Source organism: Sinohyriopsis cumingii, chromosome 18 (genome assembly GCF_028554795.1).
Source record: "Sinohyriopsis cumingii isolate HCF-2022 chromosome 18, ASM2855479v2, whole genome shotgun sequence".
In the NCBI taxonomy this organism is placed as follows: domain Eukaryota; kingdom Metazoa; phylum Mollusca; class Bivalvia; order Unionida; family Unionidae; genus Sinohyriopsis; species Sinohyriopsis cumingii.
This window is the reverse complement of record NC_142978.1, coordinates 92,420,275-92,445,997: the sequence shown is the minus strand read 5'-3', so window position 1 is coordinate 92,445,997 and position 25,723 is coordinate 92,420,275. Positions and strand designations below refer to the sequence as shown.

Here is a 25,723-nt window from a genome sequence, read left to right as displayed (position 1 = left end):
ACATCACTGCGGACATCGTAGCGATATGACTCAAAAGATTGTTAAAGCTACGTTAAAAATTCAAATCACACTCACACAAACAATTATATATCTATATCTTTATCTATATCTATATCTATATCTATATCTATATATATATATATATATATATATATATATATAATTCCTTAAGTATATATTAGGACTGATGATCCCTTGTTATATTCTCTTGTTTATAGCATCATACAATGGATAAAATCATGCATCGTGGATACATTAGATATGAACTCGTTCTCGTTTTGTAATGCTCTATCAGTTATCACATTGTGTACTCTTTATGTTGGTCACATTCATGTCATATGTAAAGTCAAATACGATTGAAATATCCATCAATCTCATATATATTGTTTAATGTCTCTTGAAGAATATTTGCAAACATCGAGACAAAGTGGACGAAGTAGAAACATGATTAAAAACGTTGAACTCGTCCGGGATTTGAACCCGGGACCTCTCGCACCCTAAGCGAGAATCATACCCCTAGACCAACGAGCCGTGTCGAAAAAGAGAATGTGAAGATTAATGATGGAAGTTGTATAGTATAATGCAGCATATCTCCATCTTTTTATCATTGATGTATACCTGCACCAAGTTACTTTCATGTTTTATGATACAGCGTTGCAAAATCCATAGATGACGTTGGGTAATGACGACTGACAAGATAACGCTTGTGAAATGTGCTAAAACTGAACTTATCAGTGACGATCAGATGTATGATAAAGGACATTTTGTAATAGTATTTAAAGGTTAAATTGCATCAAAATACTGAAACAGACTTTTGAAACATTGATAAACAGAATATATAAATCAAATGATAAAGCTTTACATGTTCAATGCATTACATGTATACTATATTTCACGATGAGCAGAATTATGTCACGCATTCTTTGTATTTTGTTTCCATCCTTCGGCTTACAGCAACGAATAGTCTTTGCAATTTAATGCGAAGTGATATTTAGTTATGGTGGATACTGGTCAATGATACATTACTTCAATGTTATGAATTTTTCAGACATATCGCTACGATGTCTGAAAACCATTATTCGATAACAACAAAATCTACTACAACTTATTTAGCGCCATAAGAGAAACAGAAAGATCTGCATCCAATTGTTTTTGTGTGTTCCAGATTGTTGAAATTTCTGTTAAGTTTTGGGAACACTCATTGAAGAATATAGGTGTTTCAACGACTATGTAGTAATTGGTGTTGAAAGGCAATATTACTCGACTGATTAATGTGATGTATTATCTCATCGAAACAATGTAACAAATTGTTCAATTTCTACTTTCTTTGATATTATTTAATCTGAATATCGTCATGTAGATATGACGTTATTAGATGAAAGATACATACTATTGATTATCGAATTGTCATTGCTGTTTTCACTTGTCTAGACTTATACGTGACATGTGCAAGCTAATCTGCTTATCTATATTACAATTCTGACAGCTATAGAAAATGGACATCTTTAGAACTAAAACCATCATACATGGGATAAAATCGTGCGTCGCACAGAGATAAGAAATGAGTACCTTCTCGTTTTATAGCTGTTATACCAATCATCATTTCTATGTGTGCTCTTGATGATGGCCTTGATCATGTCATCAGCAAAGTTCGATGAGATTTAATTTTCAATATACCTGGTGTATATAGTTCTTAATGTCTTTTTTGTAGAATATTTGTTTACAGGTTTGGTTGTACTATCGTATATAAATACAAAGAGGACGCTAATTTTTCATGCGAATATCGTCTCGTTTTCTTTTATAAATAACTGATATAGCACCAAGTCACATTCACATAATTCTTTGTATTGAAAATGTGTGACCAAATATCACACATTCAGTCACAATATTTACGATTCTATTTCGTTGTCATTAGTGCAGGCCAGGTGTCTAATGTTTAGACCTTCCTGTTACTGAATTACATGCTGTACGAGAGTTATGATACCCAAAGATATAACTAGTTCCTTTGACCAACGATTTATGCTGTCGAATACACCTGTCACTCTTTAGGCACACATTTGTCTTGCACTGATGTTTTTGTCAATATGTCATTGTACACAAATGTTAATCAGACCTTTGTGTAGATATATACTTTTAGTTACATATATGTATTAGTGCATGTGACCAGGTTTAGCGGTGAGATGTTGTGTGCTATTTGAAACAATTAAAATGAAGAGTTTAGAAAAAAGTGAAGAAAGATTCGGCATTATAGTAACGATAGAGACAAAGTGGGCGACGTGAAACATAATAAAATATTGGGCTCGTCCGGGATTCGAACCCGGGACCTCTCGCACCCGAAGCGAGAATCATACCCCTAGACCAACGAGCCGTAGTTAAAAATTATATCTGTTCCGATAATTGCCTGTATGACAAGTTTAATAGTGTTGGCTAAACATTTAATGCAGCATACCTCAGTGGATTTTGTCATTACTGTATGGTTTTGCTAGCTTACGGTCAAGTTTTATGATACAGCGTGGCAGAATATATAAATGACATTGACATATGATAAGTGTCAAAAAACCACTTACGAAAAGTCCACAAAATGTGTCTTCGCTAAATACAACACCATCCCAGCTTCATACTGTTAAAACACTAGTTCGTTTACTGTTCTTTTTTAAAAGTTGCTTAGACATTCCTTCTTAGCAGTTAACGTTCAGGAACTAGTCAGTAACCATTGTGAGCATTGTGTAGATTTTCAGTTTCATCAGGGTCAGCTACCAAAATATAGCTATCTTAAGACGTATGAATATATCCGTTTAATTCGACCAACAGGAAATGCTTTCATCATAGCCGATCATATAAATTATTAGGACCAACTATACACTTGAACAAATAAATATATTTTCGTCATAACAATTAAGAAATGAATTATTATCTTTAGCATATTTTTTCAACACAATAATAATACCATCCCTTTATCCCAATTCAATAAAGAGATGCATAACAATATATGTTAATACTTCTAATTCAGCTTTGGGGTTCTTTAACTACTGTATTCAAATATTACATGGAGTACTTACACAAATGGTACTACCAGATGCCTCTTTTGGCGCTCAGCATTAAGAGGTTAGTGTTAGGACTGGTCGGCCTGGTGTTAGGATAATGTGACTGGGTGGGATATCATAATACATGTCTGCGGCATGATGCCCCACTGCTAGACATCACTATAAAGTGGCACATTGCAGGTATCGAAGTGATATGACTGAAAAACTGTTAAAGCTACGTTCAAAATCAAAATCGCTTCACATCACTGTTGTTTAGCGCATGGAATTCCTATAGATAACTCGGAAGAAAAAGCAAGCTTCTCTTGTAATCAATGAAACTGAGTGTTGCCTTCATGGAAATGTAAAACCTTGAGTCATTCCTTCCGGTATTTGGAGTATAAAAAAATATCTAAGCTGGTATTAACCTTCGAGTAGTGTCAAAGAATGAACTCTCCAACTAGAATTATGGCGGCTGACGCATTTTCATTGCTGTCGATTCAACGTCCCAGAGGCATGGTATCAAATGGAACAGAAGAGATAATCGATGCTTTGAATGGTGCACTGCTGTTATATGCACCAAAAGGTTTCGCATGACAATGTGTGTAAATAATCTTTACCACGTGCCTAACGACTTTTATTAAACACTCTTGGTCTAGATTTGTAGGCGTGATTTTGGCTATGATTGCTGTAGATATTTGGAAGAAGAGACGTGTAGCATCATCTCGGATAGGTCTTCATATATTTAATTCGTTAAGTATTAGCACTGATAATCCTTTTTTACATTTCCATGCTTATATCGTTATACATGGGATACAATTGTGCACCGTAGATAGATTAGAAATGTATCTGTTTACTCTTGTTGTTGGCCATGGTCATACCATTTGTAAAGCATGATAAATTGAAATGTCTATATATCTCCTGTATGAACTTTTAAATGTCTTTTGACGAATATTAGCTTGCAGACATGATTATAAGAACCGCTATAGCTACATTGAGGACGCTGATTTTTCAAGCGTATTTTGGCACCCTTGATTTTATATAAAACAAAATTGGTATACCAACAACTCGTATTCACATAATTACTTTCCACTGAAAAATGTGCAATAATATACCATATATGTAGTCAGATAATTTACGATGACACTACATTGACAATTCTTTGTTATCAATATCAGATTGTCATTGTGTACAGGTGTTACTCAGAGCTTAGTGAAGAAATGTATATTTCATTGCTTATCTGGCTTGGCTGTTAGACGCTTTTGCTCTTTAAAGGAATTAAAACAAAATGTGGGCTTAATAAGTTTTAGTAAAGTAGGATATTATCGATTGCGACAAAGTGGGCAAATTAAAACATGATAAAATGTTGGGCTCGTCCGGGATTTGAACCCGGGACCTCTCGCACCCTAAGCGAGAATCATACCCCTAGACCAACGAGCCGTGATGATGAAATGTCTGTTCCGATAATTGTATGAATGTCAAGTTTAAAGATGGATGTTGTACGTTGTAATGATGCATAGCTCGCTTTATTTATTATTGCTGTATGCCTTCACCAGGTTACGTTCATGTGTATGATCCAGCGTCGCAAAATCTATGAATGACATTGAGTAAATGACGATTGACAAGATAACGTTTATAAAAAGAGCTCAAACTGAATTTATCGGTGATCATCGAAGTTACATTTGAATGGTACATGCCCATATTAGATTTTCTTTAATGTTTTCATTGTAACCGCTTCTAAAATAGAATTCCCTGATAGCAATAGCCATTTGTTGTTATTGCATCAAAATTTGTTTCCAGTTTTCTTTGGTATTTTTGTTTTTGTCATGTTTTAGTTATTATCAAAGTAGCTGTATTTGTGTTTTAAAGTTGGAATTCCACAGAACTAGGAAATGTACATATAAATGGACAGTATCATATAATTAGTCCATTAAACACTGGATCGCGCTTGAAAAAGGCAATGTTGTCATCGTGTATACTTTGTAATCTCACGTAAACTAAAGATACTAATAGAAAAGATTTGGTGTAGTTACTTTTGGACTTATAAATACAATAACATTTCGTTGTGTTTAGCGCATGAAATTTCGATTGATGACTCGAATGGAAAAACCAGCTCGTCTAGCAATGAAAGCAAAAGAGTGTTACCTTCATGGAAGCGTGAAACATTGAGTCATTCAATCAGGTATTCAGAGTGAGTATAACATTATTTCAGCTGGAATTACCATCTTGTAGTTGCAAAAACATTACCTTTACAACTAGAATTGAGGTGGTTGAAGCTTTTGTATTGCTTTCTGTCAAGTGATATTCCCAGAGACATGGTGTAAGTTCCAACAGAAGAGAGAACTTTCCGTTGAATGTTGCATAGCTTTTATCTTATATAACAAAACATTTTGCATGCTAATGTGTCTTTGCAGACCTCACCACGTGTTTATGGAATGCTCGCCTGTTTCTCACTCCAATGAAATGAATCTGTTTAATGTTATATTGTTTATAGGCTTTCTGATATAACTATATCATGGATCTCCTATATGTAAATCATAATGACCATATTGTTTTCATCATATATAGCCTTTGGTTAGTTCATATTAGGTCCTTTGATTCATTTGTTTTCTTAAAGTCGACTGTCAAGTAATTTGTATGTGTAATTAATGATTACGCATTATACCTTAAGTAAAATGTCCTCAAATTTCTTTTCCCCGTACAGCGTTACCCCCGAGAGTCGTTTATTGATGTTTTAAGGTATATCCAAATACGCTGTTCGGTTCACCCAATGCTGCACGAGCAAAGTGCTTCAAGTGGGAAGATAAATTACCTTGAATTCTCTAGCCGTGGATTGCACCATGATCAGGGTATTTTTAAAGTCAAGTCACACAATAATATCATTAAGCAACACATTTTATTTTGGAGCATTCCACTTTGCAGGAGTTATCTTAAGCCGTAGAGTGGTCTGAATCTGAAGGTCTGATTCTGGAAGTGTGAATTTGGAGGTTTCACAATGGGCCTGGATTTTGAGCTCTGATTTTGACTGAAGTTGATATCTGGGATGCATAATCTGGGATTCAATGTGCGATTTTGTATAACCTGTGTGCCGCTGTCAGTGGTGAACATGCCTCCGATCAATATAGTCTCCCGTGGTAAAGGACCAAAACTTCAAGACCAACGGCTCTGCAGTGTCTAAGGAGGTTTTTGATGGATTCTAGACAGAATGGGCGTGTCGGGCCATTAGTTTGGACTCAGAACGGTGGGAAATCGGAACGCACTTTTCAAAGACAAGATTGCCAGCGTTTGTATTTTGCTACGATCTCTCTGAAAATAAAGAAGCTAATTGAAAAGACTCGATGTGTTTCCTCTTGGACTTTGAAATACAATGCTATTTTGTTTGGATTACCTCATGGAATTTCGATAGATGACTCGCAAGAAAAGCTCAGCTCATCTTGTAATGAAAGCAAAAGAATGTAACCTTTATGAAAACGTGAGTCACTCTCTCGGACAGAGTAGATAAAAAATATTTTGGCTAGAATTATCCTTCCAGTAGTTGCAAAAAGATTACTTATTAAACTGTAATTTAGGTGACTGAAGCATGTTCATTACTTCCTGTCGATACAACGTCCTAGAGGTTTGGTTTCATTTGGAAAAGAAGAGATTATCTATTTAATTATCTATTAGCATTCATAGTCCCTTTTTAAAGTTGTTTATATTATCATGCATGACATAAAATTGTTCATCGTATTTAGATTAGGAATGAACTCGTTTTGTATACATTAAATCAGTTATCATCTTGTCTGTGTACTTTTGATGTTGACCATGGTCATTTCATCTGTAAAGTGAATATAGTTTTAAAGATCTTTTTGCTTGTAGGATTGTTTAAGCTATCTTCTGTATCTACACTGAGGACGCTAAGTTTTCAAGCGTATGTTGTCAACCTTGTTCTTATAAATAAGTGGAATAACACCAACTCAGTCACATGATTCTTTGTACTTAAAAGTGTGAAGCAAAATCGCATACGTTGTCACATAATTTACGATGCCGTTTCATAGTCAATTAGGGAAGGACATGTATGTAATGATTATACATTTATCATCAATCTGCCATTGTACACAGGTGTTGATCGAGCTTAGTGTATAAATATATATTTCATTACATATATTTAATTCATGCAGAGACTAGCCTAGCTGTTAGACGTTTGTGCTCCTTGAAGCAATTAAACAGATAGTGAGTTTAGAAATTTAAAGTGAAGAAAAATTCAACATTATTGTATCGATCACCACAAATTGGGCAGCATAACACATGATAAACTGTTGCGCTCGTTCGGGACTTCTCGCTCCCTATGCAAGAATAACACCCCTATATCAACAAGCCGTGTTGAAAATAAGATTTTTCCGATAATAACATGCGTATCAAGTTTAATTTTGTAAGGTGTACATTTTAATGCAGCATAACTCGATTGATTTATCAATGATGTATGTGTTTACTTGGTTACATTCATGATTTATGATACTTCGTGGCCAAATCTATAGATAACATTGACTGATTATAAATGACAACAACTCACTTATGAAAAGTGCCCAAAATAAACTTAGTGACGTTCAGAGATTTAAGAATATTTCTTACAATTAAGGTAAAATTAAAATGCGCGCGCAATGGCTGGACAAAAATAATTGTAAAAGAATTGATAAAGAGAATAAACAAGTCAAATGGTTATTGCGTATTGTTTCAATGCCTTACCTGTATATTGTACTTTAAAGTCTGCAGAATTTTCACGCATCTATACTATGACGTAATTTCCTATCCACCGGTTTACAGCTACACATTGTCTTCGCAATCTAATGTGAAAAGAAATTTGACTATAAAGTGTACTGTTCAGTTTTACTTGCTTCAATATTGTGTTCTTTCGAAAGTGAACACAATCAAGCCGTATACTAATATCTTGAATTATTTGTTTTCAAAATGTAGTTCTTTTAATTTTGTTTAACAGTCTACAAATTATCAAAAAACAACGAATAAGAGATCAATTAAGTTGAAGGCTTTAATCGAAGTTTCTTTAATATTTTGATTTCGACGGCTTATAATAGAATCCCTAAAAGCAGTACACATTTTGCTATTGCAATAAGTTTCTTTACCGTGTTGGACCGCTCCGGTGGGCTAGTGGTTTGAGCGTCCGCCTCGGATGCGGGAGGTTGGAGTTTCAATTCACGGGCGAGTCGTACAAAGGACATAAAAATGGTATTAACAGCTGCCTCACAAATAGTCCGATAAATCAACACCACAAATCTGTGTTGATACTGATGGACGATGTTGTGGTATCAGCCCCTCATCAGAGAATCAGCATCATCACGGGGGAAAGACTGATTTATCGGCATACCTCGCTAGTCGCTCAGCATTAAGAGGTTAGATATAGGACTGGTTGACCTTGTTTCAGGATAATGTGACTGAGTGGGACATCATGCTACATGTCTGTGTCATGATGCCCCGGTGCTAGACATCACTGCGGACATCGTAGCGATATGACTCAAAAAATTGTTAAAGCTACGTTAAAAATTCAAATCACACTCACACACACAATTATATATATATATATATATATATATATATATATATATATATATATATATATATATATATATATATATATATAATTAAGTATATATTAGGACTGATGATCCCTTGTTATATTCTCTTGTTTATAGCATCATACAATGGATAAAATCATGCATCGTGGATACATTAGATATGAACTCGTTCTCGTTTTGTAATGCTCTATCAGTTATCACATTGTGTACTCTTTATGTTGGTCACATTCATGTCATATGTAAAGTCAAATACGATTGAAATATCCATCAATCTCATATATATTGTTTAATGTCTCTTGAAGAATATTTGCAAACATCGAGACAAAGTGGACGAAGTAGAAACTTGATTAAAAACGTTGGGCTCGTCCGGGATTTGAACCCGGGACCTCTCGCATCCTAAGCGAGAATCATACCCCTAGACCAACGAGCCGTGTCGAAAAAGAGAATGTGAAGATTAATGATGGAAGTTGTATAGTATAATGCAGCATATCTCCATCTTTTTATCATTGATGTATACCTGCACCAAGTTACTTTCATGCTTTATGATACAGCGTTGCAAAATCCATAGATGACGTTGGGTAATGACGACTGACAAGATAACGCTTGTGAAATGTGCTAAAACTGAACTTATCAGTGACGATCAGATGTATGATAAAGGACATTTTGTAATAGTATTTAAAGATTAAATTGCATCAAAATACTGAAACAGACTTTTGAAACATTGATAAACAGAATATATAAATCAAATGATAAAGCTTTACATGTTCAATGCATTACATGTATACTATATTTCACGATGAGCAGAATTATGTCACGCATTCTTTGTATTTTGTTTCCATCCTTCGGCTTACAGCAACGAATAGTCTTTGCAATTTAATGCGAAGTGATATTTAGTTATGGTGGATACTGGTCAATGATACATTACTTCAATGTTATGAATTTTTCAGGCATATCGCTATGATGTCTGAAAACCATTATTCGATAACAACAAAATCTACTACAACTTATTTAGCGCCATAAGAGAAACAGAAAGATCTGCATCCAATTGTTTTTGTGTGTTCCAGATTGTTGAACTTTCTGTTAAGTTTTGGGAACACTCATTGAAGAATATAGGTGTTTCAACGACTATGTAGTAATTGGTGTTGAAAGGCAATATTACTCGACTGATTAATGTGATGTATTATCTCATCGAAACAATGTAACAAATTGTTCAATTTCTACTTTCTTTGATATTATTTAATCTGAATATCATCATGTAGATAAGACGTTATTAGATGAAAGATACATACTATTGATTATCGAATTGGTCATTGCTGTTTTCACTTGTCTAGACTTACACGTGACATGTGCAAGCTAATCTGCTTATCTATATTACAATTCTGACAGCTATAGAAAATGGACATCTTTAGAACTAAAACCATCATACATGGGATAAAATCGTGCGTCGCACAGAGATAAGAAATGAGTACCTTCTCGTTTTATAGCTGTTATACCAATCATCATTTCTATGTGTGCTCTTGATGATGGCCTTGATCATGTCATCAGCAAAGTTCGATGAGATTTAATTTTCAATATACCTTGTGTATATAGTTCTTAATGTCATTTTTGTAGAATATTTGTTTACAGGTTTGGTTGTACTATCGTATATAAATACAAAGAGGACGCTAATTTTTCATGCGAATATCGTCTCGTTTTCTTTTATAAATAACTGATATAGTACCAAGTCACATTCACATAATTCTTTGTATTGAAAATGTGTGACCAAATATCACACATTCAGTCACAATATTTACGATTCTATTTCGTTGTCATTAGTGCAGGCCAGGTGTCTAATGTTTAGACCTTCCTGTTACTGAATTACATGCTGAACGAGAGTTATGATACCCAAAGATATAACTAGTTCCTTTGACCAACGATTTATGCTGTCGAATACACCTGTCACTCTTTAGGCACACATTTGTCTTGCACTGATGTTTTTGTCAATATGTCATTGTACACAAATGTTAATCAGACCTTTGTGTAGATATATACTTTTAGTTACATATATTTATTAGTGCATGTGACCAGGTTTAGCGGTGAGATGTTTTGTGCTATTTGAAACAATTAAAATGAATAGTTTAGAAAAAAGTGAGGAAAGATTCGGCATTATAGTAACGATAGAGACAAAGTGGGCGACGTGAAACATAATAAAATATTGGGCTCGTCCGGGATTCGAACCCGGGACCTCTCGCACCCGAAGCGAGAATTTTTTTTTTTTTTTCTTTCTTTATTTAAAAAAAGCTTTGTACAGTATATAAGTTAAAAATATACAGTCAGTATGTACATAGTAGTTTGTAATGCTATATTACAAAACAATGATTCTACAATAGTATTTTGTTAAGCTATATTACAGAACAATGATTCTAAAATTTTTTTGTAATGCTATAGTACAAAACAATGATTCTACAATGTAATAAACACTTTATCCTCTTCTATTCTCATTAAAGGATTATCTTTTACAAAATACTTCGTAATCAAAGTCTGATTTTTGTCTTTGTAATGTTGATACGCATATAATATATATTTTCTAGTCAAATATTGGAACAATCTTTCGATGTCTATTTGTTTCCCTAATAAAGACATAATGTTTCTTCTTTTGTAAATGCACAATCGAGCAATGCTCAGAATGTAGTTCAAAAAATAACTATTTACTGATTTTGTTTCTTTGTTATATCCTATCATGAGCATTTGTTCAAAAGAAGTGCTATTGAGAACACCAACTCTACAATTTTTAAAAAGAATCTCAACTATATATACAATATAATTCTTAAAAGAGCTTAATTCAGGACATTTCAAAAACATGTGAAATAAATCCTCTGTTTCCAACTGGCACACTGGACATAAGTCATTATCAATTTTGCCATAGTATTTTAGTCTCTCTTTTGTAAATATTCGATTGTGCATTATTCTGTAATCCAAATCTATACAATCTGGGGTCTTGAAAGGTAGGTGTATCAATTTCCAGTATTTATGCTTTTCCAAACTAAATATCTTACTTCCGAAGCGAGAATCATACCCCTAGACCAACGAGCCGTAGTTAAAAATTATATCTGTTCCGATAATTGCCTGTATGACAAGTTTAATAGTGTTGGCTAAACATTTAATGCAGCATACCTCAGTGGATTTTGTCATTACTGTATGGTTTTGCTAGCTTACGGTCAAGTTTTATGATACAGCGTGGCAGAATATATAAATGACATTGACATATGATAAGTGTCAAAAAACCACTTACGAAAAGTCCACAAAATGTGTCTTCGCTAAATACAACACCATCCCAGCTTCATACTGTTAAAACACTAGTTCGTTTACTGTTCTTTTTTAAAAGTTGCTTAGACATTCCTTCTTAGCAGTTAACGTTCAGGAACTAGTCAGTAACCATTGTGAGCATTGTGTAGATTTTCTGTTTCATCAGGGTCAGCTACCAAAATATAGCCATTTTAAGACGTATGAATATATCCGTTTAATTCGACCAACAGGAAATGCTTTCATCATAGCCGATCATATAAATTATTAGGACCAACTATACACTTGAACAAATAAATATATTTTCGTCATAACAATTAAGAAATGAATTATTATCTTTAGCATATTTTTTCAACACAATAATAATACCATCCCTTTATCCCAATTCAATAAAGAGATGCATAACAATATATGTTAATACTTCTAATTCAGCTTTGGGGTTCTTTAACTACTGTATTCAAATAGTACATGGAGTACTTACACAAATGGTACTACCAGATGCCTCTTTTGGCGCTCAGCATTAAGAGGTTAGTGTTAGGACTGGTCGGCCTGGTGTTAGGATAATGTGACTGGGTGGGATATCATAATACATGTCTGCGGCATGATGCCCCACTGCTAGACATCACTATAAAGTGGCACATTGCAGGCATCGAAGCGATATGACTGAAAAACTGTTAAAGCTACGTTCAAAATCAAAATCGAATCACGTCACTGTTGTTTAGCGCATGGAATTCCTATAGATAACTCGGAAGAAAAAGCCAGCTTCTCTTGCAATCAATGAAACTGAGTGTTGCCTTCATGGAAATGTAAAACCTTGAGTCATTCCTTCCGGTATTTGGAGTATAAAAAAATATCTAAGCTGGAATTAACCTTCGAGTAGTGTCAAAGAATGAACTCTCCAACTAGAATTATGGCGGCTGACGCATTTTCATTGCTGTCGATTCAACGTCCCAGAGGCATGGTATCAAATGGAACAGAAGAGATAATCGATGCTTTGAATGGTGCACTGCTGTTATATGCACCAAAAGGTTTCGCATGACAATGTGTGTAAATAATCTTTACCACGTGCCTAACGACTTTTATTAAACACTCTTGGTCTAGATTTGTAGGCGTGATTTTGGCTATGATTGCTGTAGATATTTGGAAAAAGAGACGTGTAGCATCATCTCGGATAGGTCTTCATATATTTAATTCGTTAAGTATTAGCACTGATAATCCTTTTTTACATTTCCATGCTTATATCGTTATACATGGGATACAATTGTGCACCGTAGATAGATTAGAAATGTATCTGTTTACTCTTGTTGTTGGCCATGGTCATACCATTTGTAAAGCATGATAAATTGAAATGTCTATATATCTCCTGTATGAAATTTTCAATGTCTTTTGACGAATATTAGCTTGCAGACATGATTATAAGAACCGCTATAGCTACATTGAGGACGCTGATTTTTCAAGCGTATTTTGGCACCCTTGATTTTATATAAAACAAAATTGGTATACCAACAACTCGTATTCACATAATTACTTTCCACTGAAAAATGTGCAATAATATACCATATATGTAGTCAGATAATTTACGATGACACTACATTGACAAGTCTTTGTTATCAATATCAGATTGTCATTGTGTTACTCAGAGCTTAGTGAAGAAATGTATATTTCATTGCTTATCTGGCTTGGCTGTTAGACGCTTTTGCTCTTTAAAGGAATTAAAACAAAATGTGGGCTTAATAAGTTTTAGTAAAGTAGGATATTATCGATGGCGACAAAGTGGGCAAATTAAAACATGATAAAATGTTGGGCTCGTCCGGGATTTGAACCCGGGACCTCTCGCACCCTAAGCGAGAATCATACCCCTAGACCAACGAGCCGTGATGATGAAATGTCTGTTCCGATAATTGTATGAATGTCAAGTTTAAAGATGGATGTTGTACGTTGTAATGATGCATACCTCGCTTTATTTATTATTGCTGTATGCCTTCACCAGGTTACGTTCATGTGTATGATCCAGCGTCGCAAAATCTATGAATGACATTGAGTAAATGACGATTGACAAGATAACGTTTATAAAAAGAGCTCAAACTGAATTTATCGGTGATCATCGAAGTTACATTTGAATGGTACATGCCCATATTAGATTTTCTTTAATGTTTTCATTGTAACCGCTTCTAAAATAGAATTCCCTGATAGCAATAGCCATTTGTTGTTATTGCAACAAATTTTGTTTCCAGTTTTCTTTGGTATTTTTGTTTTTGTCATGTTTTAGTTATTATTAAAGTAGCTGTATTTGTGTTTTAAAGTTGGAATTCCACAGAACTAGGAAATGTACATATAAATGGACAGTATCATATAATTAGTCCATTAAACACTGAATCGCGCTTGTAAAAGGCAATGTTGTCATCGTGTATACTTTGTAATCTCACGTAAACTAAAGATACTAATAGAAAAGATTTGGTGTAGTTACTTTTGGACTTATAAATACAATAACATTTCGTTGTGTTTAGCGCATGAAATTTCGATTGATGACTCGAATGGAAAAACCCGCTCGTCTAGCAATGAAGGCAAAAGAGTGTTACCTTCATGGAAGCGTGAAACATTGAGTCATTCAATCAGGTATTCAGAGTGAGTATAACATTATTTCAGCTGGAATTACCATCTTGTAGTTGCAAAAACATTACCTTTACAACTAGAATTGAGGTGGTTGAAGCTTTTGTATTGCTTTCTGTCAAGTGATATTCCCAGAGACATGGTGTAAGTTCCAACAGAAGAGAGAACTTTCCGTTGAATGTTGCATAGCTTTTATTTTATATAACAAAACATTTTGCATGCTAATGTGTCTTTGCAGACCTCACCACGTGTTTATGGAATGCTCGCCTGTTTCTCACTCCAATGAAATGAATCTGTTTAATGTTATATTGTTTATAGGCTTTCTGATATAACTATATCATGGATCTCCTATATGTAAATCATAATGACCATATTGTTTTCATCATATATAGCCTTTGGTTAGTTCATATTAGGTCCTTTGATTCATTTGTTTTCTTAAAGTCGACTGTCAAGTAATTTGTATGTGTAATTAATGATTACGCATTATACCTTAAGTAAAATGTCCTCAAATTTCTTTTCCCCGTACAGCGTTACCCCCGAGAGTCGTTTATTGACGTTTTAAGGTATATCCAAATACGCTGTTCGGTTCACCCAATGCTGCACGAGCAAAGTGCTTCAAGTGGGAAGATAAATTACCTTGAATTCTCTAGCCGTGGATTGCACCATGATCAGGGTATTTTTAAAGTCAAGTCACACAGTAATATCATTAAGCAACACATTTTATTTTGGAGCATTCCACTTTGCAGGAGTTATCTTAAGCCGTAGAGTGGTCTGAATCTGAAGGTCTGATTCTGGAAGTGTGAATTTGGAGGTTTCACAATGGGCCTGGATTTTGAGCTCTGATTTTGACTGAAGTTGATATCTGGGATGCATAATCTGGGATTCAATGTGCGATTTTGTATAACCTGTGTGCCGCTGTCAGTGGTGAACATGCCTCCGATCAATATAGTCTCCCGTGGTAAAGGACCAAAACTTCAAGACCAACGGCTCTGCAGTGTCTAAGGAGGTTTTTGATGGATTCTAGACAGAATGGGCGTGTCGGTCCATTAGTTTGGACTCAGAACGGTGGGAAATCGGAACGCACTTTTCAAAGACAAGATTGCCAGCGTTTGTATTTTGCTACGATCTCTCTGAAAATAAAGAAGCTAACTGAAAAGACTCGATGTGTTTCCTCTTGGACTTTGAAATACAATGCTATTTTGTTTGGATTACCGCATGGAATTTCGATAGATGACTCGCAAGAAAAGCTCAGCTCATCTTGTAATGAAAGCAAAAGAATGTAACCTTTATGGAAACGTGAGTCACTCTCTCGGACAGAGTAGATAAAAAATATTTTGGCTAGAATTATCCTTCCAGTAGTTGCAAAAAGATTACTTATTAAACTGTAATTTAGGTGACTGAAGCATGTTCATTACTTCCTGTCGATACAACGTCCTAGAGGTTTGGTTTCATTTGGAAAAGAAGAGATTATCTATTTAATTATCTATTAGCATTCATAGTCCCTTTTTAAAGTTGTTTATATTATCATGCATGACATAAAATTGTTCATCGTATTTAGATTAGGAATGAACTCGTTTTGTATACATTAAATCAGTTATCATCTTGTCTGTGTACTTTTGATGTTGACCATGGTCATTTCATCTGTAAAGTGAATATAGTTTTTAAGATCTTTTTGCTTGTAGGATTGTTTAAGCTATCTTCTGTATCTACACTGAGGACGCTAAGTTTTCAAGCGTATGTTGTCAACCTTGTTCTTATAAATAAGTGGAATAACACCAACTCAGTCACATGATTCTTTGTACTTAAAAGTGTGAAGCAAAATCGCATACGTTGTCACATAATTTACGATGCCGTTTCATAGTCAATTAGGGAAGGACATGTATGTAATGATTATACATTTATCATCAATCTGCCATTGTACACAGGTGTTGATCGAGCTTAGTGTATAAAAGCAGCAGAGGGGCTGTACAGACCGAAACTTTTTGCACAATAAACCCCTCCAGGAAACTATTCCTCGATAGAGGGCTTATTTCGACGAAATAAACCCTTCTATTCAGAATACAGGACAAAAAAAAATGTCCCCCGAAAACTCGAAGAGTTTCCAGGGACAAACTCGTTGAGTTTGCACTGACAACTTGGGTTACTTCAATAAATCTGAAACAGTTTCCGTGGCGGGGTCGTTATTGAAAAATCCATTGGTCGGGTCCATCCCCTCTGCTGCTCTGGGAAATGAGTTTCCAAGGAAAAACATTTTTATGTTAGCGGAATTAAATCATTGACAAATAAATAATGGCAAATATTGGAGAAGCACATACGACTAGATTAGCTCGAGAACGTCTCGAAGCAATTCAGAAATTTCTTCCTGTCCGTGATAGTGTCAGACAAAAATTACAACTAAGACAGCAAGCACGGGAAGGCTTTGCAGAGACTACGGAGGAATTATTTAAACCCGTGACCAAAGCTACTGAAAAATCCGCAGCTGTTACCAAAGAGGCTTTAATAGAGCAAAGGAAAATTTTACAGGATATTTCAGCTGGACTTAAACCCCCGCCTCCACCCGATGAAGTTGTTGTGTCAGTACCTGCTGGTAAGCGAGTAACAGGGAGAATTACTGACCCCGCCAAAAGATTTACGCCGGATTATATTGAACTTCTTAAAAATGTACCAGAAGAGAAATTACCTGAGACAATACTGTTAGGATTGATTAGAAGAGATGTGTCTTTAAACCCAGAACACGGTTCTATGACAGATGATAATTTTATCAAATATTCGTATCGTATACGTGAAAATAAAAAACAAATCAGCAGGGACGATACAAAATACGATAGACTTGTAGATGCTATACGTAAACTTGAAATTCCACCATCGCAACCTCAAGAAGAAAAATCACCGTTGCAACACACAGAACGACAACAATATCCTTCACGGCGAAGAGCAATAGATCCTGACCTAACTCCGTTAAGTGAATACGAGGCTGCATCTGAAGGAAGTCCGCGGGGCCAAAAATTCAAACAAACTAGGTCGCCGATAATTAGCTTAACAACATCTTCTGAAAGTTTGCCTCAAGACATTTTATCCCCAAGAATTGTACCATCAACAGGGGAGGGTTTAGGATCCGGTTTTATTGCCTGCCCTAATAATATCATCGATGATGTATCACGGTTGGAAGTTCTCATCGGAGGAAGACGTGCCGGAAACAATTCTCCGGAAATTATAAATGAAGCCGCAGATATCTGTCAGAGACTATTTCAGCGTGGCATCATGGATATCAGCATCTACCGGGGGCTCATTGATGAACTCGCAGACGGTTACCACAGCGACTAATAATTAAATTTGCTAGCAAATTCAGTTAGATAAACAATAATTAAATAAAATGATACTACACGATTCTTTTCGCAGACCAAGAAGTGTCAGAGTAGTAAACTCACGATTACCAGTATACGAGGTTGTTTACGGAGATGGAGTCGGTGATGTTGTTAGGGATTTAGTCACAAGAATCGCTCCGAAAGCTGGACCGTTAGCAAAACAATTCGCGATGAAAGCCGCTGATGTTGTCAAGGATAAAGCCATTGGCACTGTTGGTAGTCTTGCCGGGAAAGCATTTCAATCAATCAAGGATCGACTAGCACAGCTGATACGAAAAAAAAACCCAGTCGAGAGGTTGGTGCCAGTAAAACTACCATCCACTGAAGCTATGCCGGCAAATGTTAGTAGCGTAGTAAATAAGGCCGTAAATCAGAAATTAGCTGAGATCGCAACAGCAGGAATTACCTCCAAAGCGTTGCAAGATAGTGTAACTGCTAATTTGATAGCTGGTAGTGGTTTCCGGTGACGATAACATTTTAATTAGATCATCACAAATAATAATAATGTTTGCACGAAAATCCAATGACGCGTTTGATATGTCCAAACCAGTACTTAAAGATGATTCTGTACGTGATTTTCAATATTATTCTTATGAAGCACGTGATCCTAACCAACGCGGAAGAATTGAACTACAGGTCCAGGATACAAGTAGATACTTCTTGCCCGCTGAGGCCTTCATCGAAGTTGAAGGTAGGCTTTTAAAGAATGATAACACTAACTACGGAATCGGCGACCGAGTTGGATTTGTTAACAACGGCATCATGGCGTTATTTAAATCCGCTATTTACATGATAGATGGAAAAGAAATTGAAACAATTCATGATAACGTCGACGTTGCCACAACAATTCTCGGGTTGGCGAGATACTCGGATGATTACACCAGATCAGCCGGACCATCAATGATGTTTGCAAAGGATATAACCGACAGCCCCGAGAACAGGAATGTAACAATGAATAATGCCGGTGACGCAGTTGCATCGATGAACGAAAATTTTAATTTGGGTTTTGCAACACGTAGATCGATGTTAAGTGGAGATGAAGAGTTCTCAGGTGTGATTCCATTGTCTCACATCTTTGGATTCTGCAGAGATGTCCACAAGGTCATATTCGGTGCCAAACACACAGTTGTACTTGTGCGAAAACCTGATGATAATGACGCTATCTGGCGAGATGCTGCTGTTGCCCCTGGTCAGGTAATACTAACTAAACTGTGGTTGTGGATGCCAGTGTTGTCTCCGTCAATCACCGAAGAACAACGACTGTTGTCTTTCATGGACACGGGCGGTAAATCACTGCTATCCTGGAAAACAACAACCACAGACGTTATTCAGGGTGATAATGGTGGGTTGTTTACATGGCATATATCATCGCAACAAGGAGTATCAGCACCACGACATATTTTCATTGCATTTCAATACCGTGCTAGAACAGATAGCCAGGAAAGAAATCCAATGGTATTTGATACACTTGGAGTTTCTGAAGTTTCGTTGAGAATAAATGGGCATCAGGAGCCATCTGAGGATATATTAATAGATTTCGAACATCATCGTGTCGCACGCGCGTATCATCGTCTGATGTCATTTATGGGGCGCGACCTTAATGTAGACACTGGCCTGCAAATATCACAGCGAGACTTTATGAGTTTATATCCGATTTATTACTTTTCGCTGGAACATCTTGATCTGGTTAAACAATCTGTTGTCGACCTACATTTCCGAGCTCGTGTAGGTGTTCCTGCTGGTGGTTACAGAGCGATTGCTGTCATACTCTCCGATAAAGCAATGCTGCTTGAAGGTGTTGGCGGACGAATGAGGGTCATCGATGCTCCAATCGAGAATATGTAACGCAATTAAAATCAAACTTAGGATATAATGTCATACAGTCATGTTAATGTCACCTTGACTTCCGGTCAAACGAAGAAATTGCAATCAAAGAACGCAAGCACGTGCGGGACATCAATAACACTAAAACGAGATCAGATTACTGGTGGTCCAAACAAATTGTCGTTGACTAATACTCAGCTTAAACATTTTAATAAGGCACTAACAGCAAAAACCGGTGTCCGACTTGATTTCTCTGCTGCAGCTATCAAGGACATGACTAAAACCGGTGGAATATTTCCTCTTCTCGCAGCAATACCGGCGTTGATTGCCGCGGCAGCACCAGCCGTAGCAAAAGCCGCAGCACTCGGTGCAGTTGGAACTGCAGCTGGAATGGCACTAAAAAAGGCAACGGGAAAAGGATACAAGAAAAAAAAGGGACGCGGTCTAAGACTACCAGGAACTCCACCATCATGGTATCCAAAAAAATTCTAACGCCGTTGAGCAATTTTGATTTACTCGATGCTGTTAAAAAATTGCGTGTAAAACATTTCAGAGGCGTATTTATGCGAGATCAATTACCGCAACGACCGAATAATCCAGAAACTGGCATTATCAATCTCGACAACAAAGATGGTCCGGGAACTCACTGGGTTGCTTACGCGATCGATCCACGTGGAATTATCTATTTTGATTCGTACGGTTTAGCACCGCCAGTTGAGTTTCTCAAGTATGTCAGCAGATTTTCTAATGTTCCAGTGTGGCAGTCGACGTTACCAACACAAACATTAATTGATCCGCCCATTTGTGGGAGGGAGGTTTTAAATGTTCTTGATGCAATCTCAAGAAATCCAGCAACTCCTCCTCATAAAGTAGTGTATGAATATACCGCATCGAGAAATGCTAGCATTTGAAAAACAGCAATAAGAATAATGGTGGATATTTACGGAAGACCTTTCACACGAGGAGGTAAACCAAGCACAGATGCTGATCTCTCAAAATATGCGACCAAAGATGAAGTCGATAATCTTTTGAATATAGCTGGAGTTGACCCAGATGAAGTTGCTATTTTCCAAGACAGGCAAGGAAAACTAAGAACGAGCAACATTAAGTGGAATGATATAATTCGCAGAGTTCTTGGAGCTACCAAGGATAACTTCGTTGCATTTAGTGATGGCGGCCGGATCAAGGACTCGAATATATCAATCGCAAGCATCAAAGACAGTATTGATAAAGGTGTTGATAAATGTGTGAAAAAAGCCGGTGACACGATGACAGGCGAACTCAGCATGAGCGGCAACAAAATAACCGCGTTAGCGAATCCCGAATCCGACCAGGATGCGTCAAACAAACAATACGTGGACATCGTCAACGGTAAACTAAATACGCTGCGTGCAGAGCATGATGTTCACGTGGGCGCGTTTACAAGATTTCGAAGAAACTTCGTAAAAACTGATGAGGTCGTGGATAAGTTCTTTGGGACTCCTCCAGTCGTCGATGTAAAACTCGCTGATGTAAAGACCGACATTAACACGATCAAACAAACACAGCAGGATATCGTATCGGGTATTCCTGATATCGTTAACAAAACCAGTTTGATTAAAGTTCTCACTGGAGTTACTCCGGGGCATATCACCAACATCGTATTCACGGTATCATCGGGATTCGCAACATGGTCACGACAAAATAACACTATCAAATATACAGCAACAGCCACCGGTGTTTACAGGTTGTCTGTGTTTTCAGCCGCTAAATTTGAAATCTTCACAACATATCCTTGGAGACATTCCACCGATAAGTATTCCGGGGTTTGCACTGTAATACTAAACAGCGGAACCGAGGAAACATTTATGCTTGAAGCCGAGGACGATAGTTTAACAGCAACATCTTACTGGTTTTGTTTGGAATTCGTCGCTGCAACGCCTCAATTGGTTACCGCGTAATTGAATAATGTCAACGACGCCAGATGCTCAACAATATCGATACAATCAAGTCCGTGAGTGGCAATCTGAGTTAAAAACTGTCATCGAAGTAACTAGTCAAAAAGTAAAAAAATACAAGCGCCGCATAACAGTGCTGGATATTATGGTTTATTCAGTATCTGCCGTTGTTGCATCTGCCGGAGCAATATTATCAGCGGTCACTCCGGTAACTGCAGCAGTCGCCGCCACGATCTGTGTTTCCGCGGCCACAACAACAGCTGGAGTTTTCGGCATCATAGCAAAAAAAATATCATCATGTGCTAACACAAAATTACACGATTACACGACAAAATTAAATACAGCCACGACCGCATATCAGAAATTATCATCGCTGATATCATCATCGTTAGACGTGCAAAGTAGCGACGCTACGATATCAGATTCTGAATTCAAACTAATGTCAGATGCGTACAATGACTATTTGAAAACTAAACAAATAAATAATGTCAATAGAACTGCTTCAACAAATAGTCACAAACACAACACCGGTAAGGACCACAATGATCTCAGTGTCCTCGACGACACCAGAATTCGGTATTAATTTTCGAACTCCAATTCCAGTGAGTGAAATCGCGTTAGCAAAGCTCAGTGTGTATCACAGCTGGCCCAATGTTAGGTCGGCATCATTTGGTGGTCTGCAGCCAAATAATTCATTCGTGTTCGGGAAAAGCAAAGCCGACTCCGGCGAACAGGGTGAACTTGACTGGAATACAATTACACTTCCCACTGGGAGTTATCAGATCGAAGAAATCAATAATGAGATACAACGCCAAATAAAACGAATCACCGGCAAGGAAGCCAAAATATCTATAACAGCTCATGAACCAACGCTGTCTGCGGTCATTGAAATCTCAACGCCAGGATACGCCGTGGATATTTATAACAGCTCAATCCGAACATTATTAGGATGGCCAAAGGCCCCCGAGGTTAAACCTCGTCCACCAAAACCTGAAAAATCGGATTTTATGACCTATAAAGAAGCACTACACGACCTCGAGTACAATTATTATTTACTCCTTGCAGATCAATTACTAGCAAGAAAAAGTACTTTAATGCCCGATACTTGGAGTATAGAAGCTCCACGTGTTAAGGGGGGGCAGGAGCTCCGTGTTTACCGTCTAGATGATATAGAATCTGAATTATTTATTCCGATCAATCTAGTACATAAACAACAGCTACAACTCCTGCGAGTATATTTCCAAGATTATATTTCTGATTTAACAAGTCCGCGTGATAATATTATCACAACCATAGAAAAACTAAACAAACTCGCATCGGCCATGGAAACTATAAATCTAAGAATAATTCAGGCTTTACTGGATCTTAAAGACTATATCGATGATAATTATAGACAGATAGCCAGAGCAGATTTTGCAATTAAATATGGTATTCAAGTGAATGATATTTCAGATTTTAAATTTCCTGGATATAACGTGCCCGAGCTGAGAAAATCAGTCTCTGATCTCATCGATCAATCTTTCGAAGATATTCTTGCCGCGTACGAACGAATAAAACCACAACCTGTTATTCTCAAGCACGACAACAGTACAGCATCCGATGGCAGACACATCTCACCCGGGATCGTAAATATCACAGATGTTATTGCGGTCAATCTTGTATGTGACGTCATCGATGGCAGTTACAGCGCATCAGATACTACGACGGCACAACAGGGGTTTATCCTGTATACGTTCACACCAAGAGACCCCCCTGGTTTTCTGATTGTGCAAGAACCAATCAATCCGGTCTATCTACGGTGTCATAACCCGTGGTTGTCAACGATAAATTTCAAACTCACCGACCAGAGGGGGAATTTGTTGGACCTGCGTGACGAGACTGTTAGTATAAACTTACTGGTGAAGTCCTAAGTCAAGGGATCCATAATATTTATAATAGTTTTTTTTTCTGCACTGATCCATTTTCGTCATTTTATCGTGCAAATACCCTATCAAAACCAGCATAAGTTATCGTTGAAAGTGCTAGCACGCATTTAAAAAAAAACGGTTGTGTATAATGTATCAACCCGAGTACATTCATGCACGAGTTCATATTCATGATAAGCAAATTCTTTACGAGGCAATAAAAACCGCATTTCAAATACAGACATTCCCAGAACAGTATTTCCCCGTTAAAATAGTTATTGACGTGTATGGTGACGAAGACTTCTTGTTAACTCCGTCACAATTAACAGAGCTACAGCAAAATCATATGATCATAGTTTGGTGTCAACGAGAACAGATTATGAACTATTCTCATTCCTGTATTGATGTTGAAACGCTTAAGCAAATCCTGAAAATCTGAAAGCGCCCTTCACTTGAGAAACTCTTTGAGTTTCCAAGGGCAAAAAAAATAATACACTTTTTTTTTTACCCGTGGAAATGTGCTTTACACTCCAAGCGGGGGGGGGGGGGCGCTAGCGTTCTCAGGTTCTACTTTCACTTTGTGCTGTGAGTCACACGCTATGCGGTTTATACTTCCTTGTCGGCCTCGTAGTCAGAAACACTAGTATTTTTGTCAGAAATGCAAGGCATTTCCGTGTCTAGATTCTTTATATAACCTTTTAACCGTCTCACCCTGGTGCTAATTAATTTTCGAGTCTCATACTCTTGTGACAATCCAAGACGAATCTTCTCAACTGCACGGCACAGTGGAATAAATTCAGATACCTGATTTTCAGTTATCCCGGCAAGTGATCTGTAAACACGATCTTGCAAACCCTTAATGAACCTATAACGAGCAGGGAGATTGTTCTTCCCCAAGCGTGATAGCTCATTCAAGGATTCAAAATCTGACATAATTGTTTCAGTGTCTAGTAAAATATTAAAACCTCGCTGTTGTAATTCTTTAATTTCAACAAGTATGGTATTTATATTTTCGTGATTCATATTATTATATATTTTTATATTTTTAATAGAAACACTTTGCATGAGAAACGCTAGCTTTCCAAAACAAAACGAGACAGTCGGAAACATTTATCCCCTGCAAGGGCCTAGATCGTCAAATAACGTTCTAGAACCCCACGAGGACTGCTTCCGACATGACAATACAACATGTAACACGAAACACTTTATCCCCTGCAAGAGCCTCTAGATCGTCAAATAACGTTCTATAGGCTCAAGAGGACGTGTTTAGTGAATTGACAAGGACAAACATATAACACGTAACTTATCCTAAGGACGGACCCCTCTGACTGCCAAGTGACTCAGAGGCACATTTATTTACAAGACGAGACAGCCCTGGCTTCTAGGATCGAGTTCTCTAGCAGGCCCGGCAAACATTTATTTGACAACACAAACAACCTTTACCTCTGATTCGAGTATCACAGCAAGCAAAGGTACAATGAACATGTAATCTTATCCTAAGAGACGGTACAGAACAGACAACCTTTACCTCTGATTCGAGTATCACAGCAAGCAAAGGTACAATGAACATGTAATCTTATCCTAAGAGACGGTACAGAACAGACAACCTTTAACCTCTGATTCGAGTATGACAGCAAGTAAAGGCACAATGAACATGTAATCTTATCCTAACTTATCCTAAGACCTTATCCTATGACGACACAAACATACACAGGTGGGTCATTTTCTACGGTCAGCAGCAGAGCAAAACCATCCATTGAATCGACCATTGGATGGTGCACAAAAGACACCCGCCATTGGCGGATTAAATTTATGGTTTTGCTTGCGCGTGCTGACTTTCGATCGACCCAAAGGTCTTAGGGAGCGATTTCGTATATAACCCAACTGTTACTTGCGAGTTGGAAATTCGCTCTAGCAGTGGGCGGGACTTGTTTAAAATATTTTAATTGTATGTTTTCTTAAGCGCGGTCATATAACAAGCACAGAAGAGCAAAACAGTCGGATATATTCAGTAAAACGAGGATATTGTTTGTAAAAAAATATATATTCTACGGTAAATAAATGATTACATGTTATGAACTCGATAAAATATTTTATCAAGGTGGCTTTCTTAGGGGGAGCAAATCCTCTGACCAGCAACGACAACTCTGCAAAGCGTTACACACTCTCGGAGGAGTTATCGTCGTTTGTGTCAACGATAAGAGTTATATA

The 25,723-nt window shown here is 37.0% G+C and overlaps 5 non-coding genes across 5 annotated transcripts; all 5 read right to left on the bottom strand.

Moving 5' to 3' along the window:
* Positions 1–458: 458 nt before the first annotated feature.
* Trnap-agg (transfer RNA proline (anticodon AGG)) lies at positions 459–531 on the bottom strand. The gene has a single exon. It is a non-coding gene; the product is annotated as a tRNA-Pro (tRNA).
* Positions 532–2,296: 1,765 nt separating this feature from the next.
* Trnap-cgg (transfer RNA proline (anticodon CGG)) lies at positions 2,297–2,368 on the bottom strand. Its single transcript has one exon. It is a non-coding gene; the product is annotated as a tRNA-Pro (tRNA).
* Positions 2,369–4,388: 2,020 nt separating this feature from the next.
* On the bottom strand, positions 4,389–4,460 carry Trnap-agg (transfer RNA proline (anticodon AGG)). Its single transcript has one exon. It is a non-coding gene; the product is annotated as a tRNA-Pro (tRNA).
* A 4,488-nt stretch (positions 4,461–8,948) lies between these two features.
* Trnap-agg (transfer RNA proline (anticodon AGG)) lies at positions 8,949–9,020 on the bottom strand. The gene has a single exon. It is a non-coding gene; the product is annotated as a tRNA-Pro (tRNA).
* Positions 9,021–13,674: 4,654 nt separating this feature from the next.
* On the bottom strand, positions 13,675–13,746 carry Trnap-agg (transfer RNA proline (anticodon AGG)). The gene has a single exon. It is a non-coding gene; the product is annotated as a tRNA-Pro (tRNA).
* Between the last annotated feature and the right edge of the window lie 11,977 nt (positions 13,747–25,723).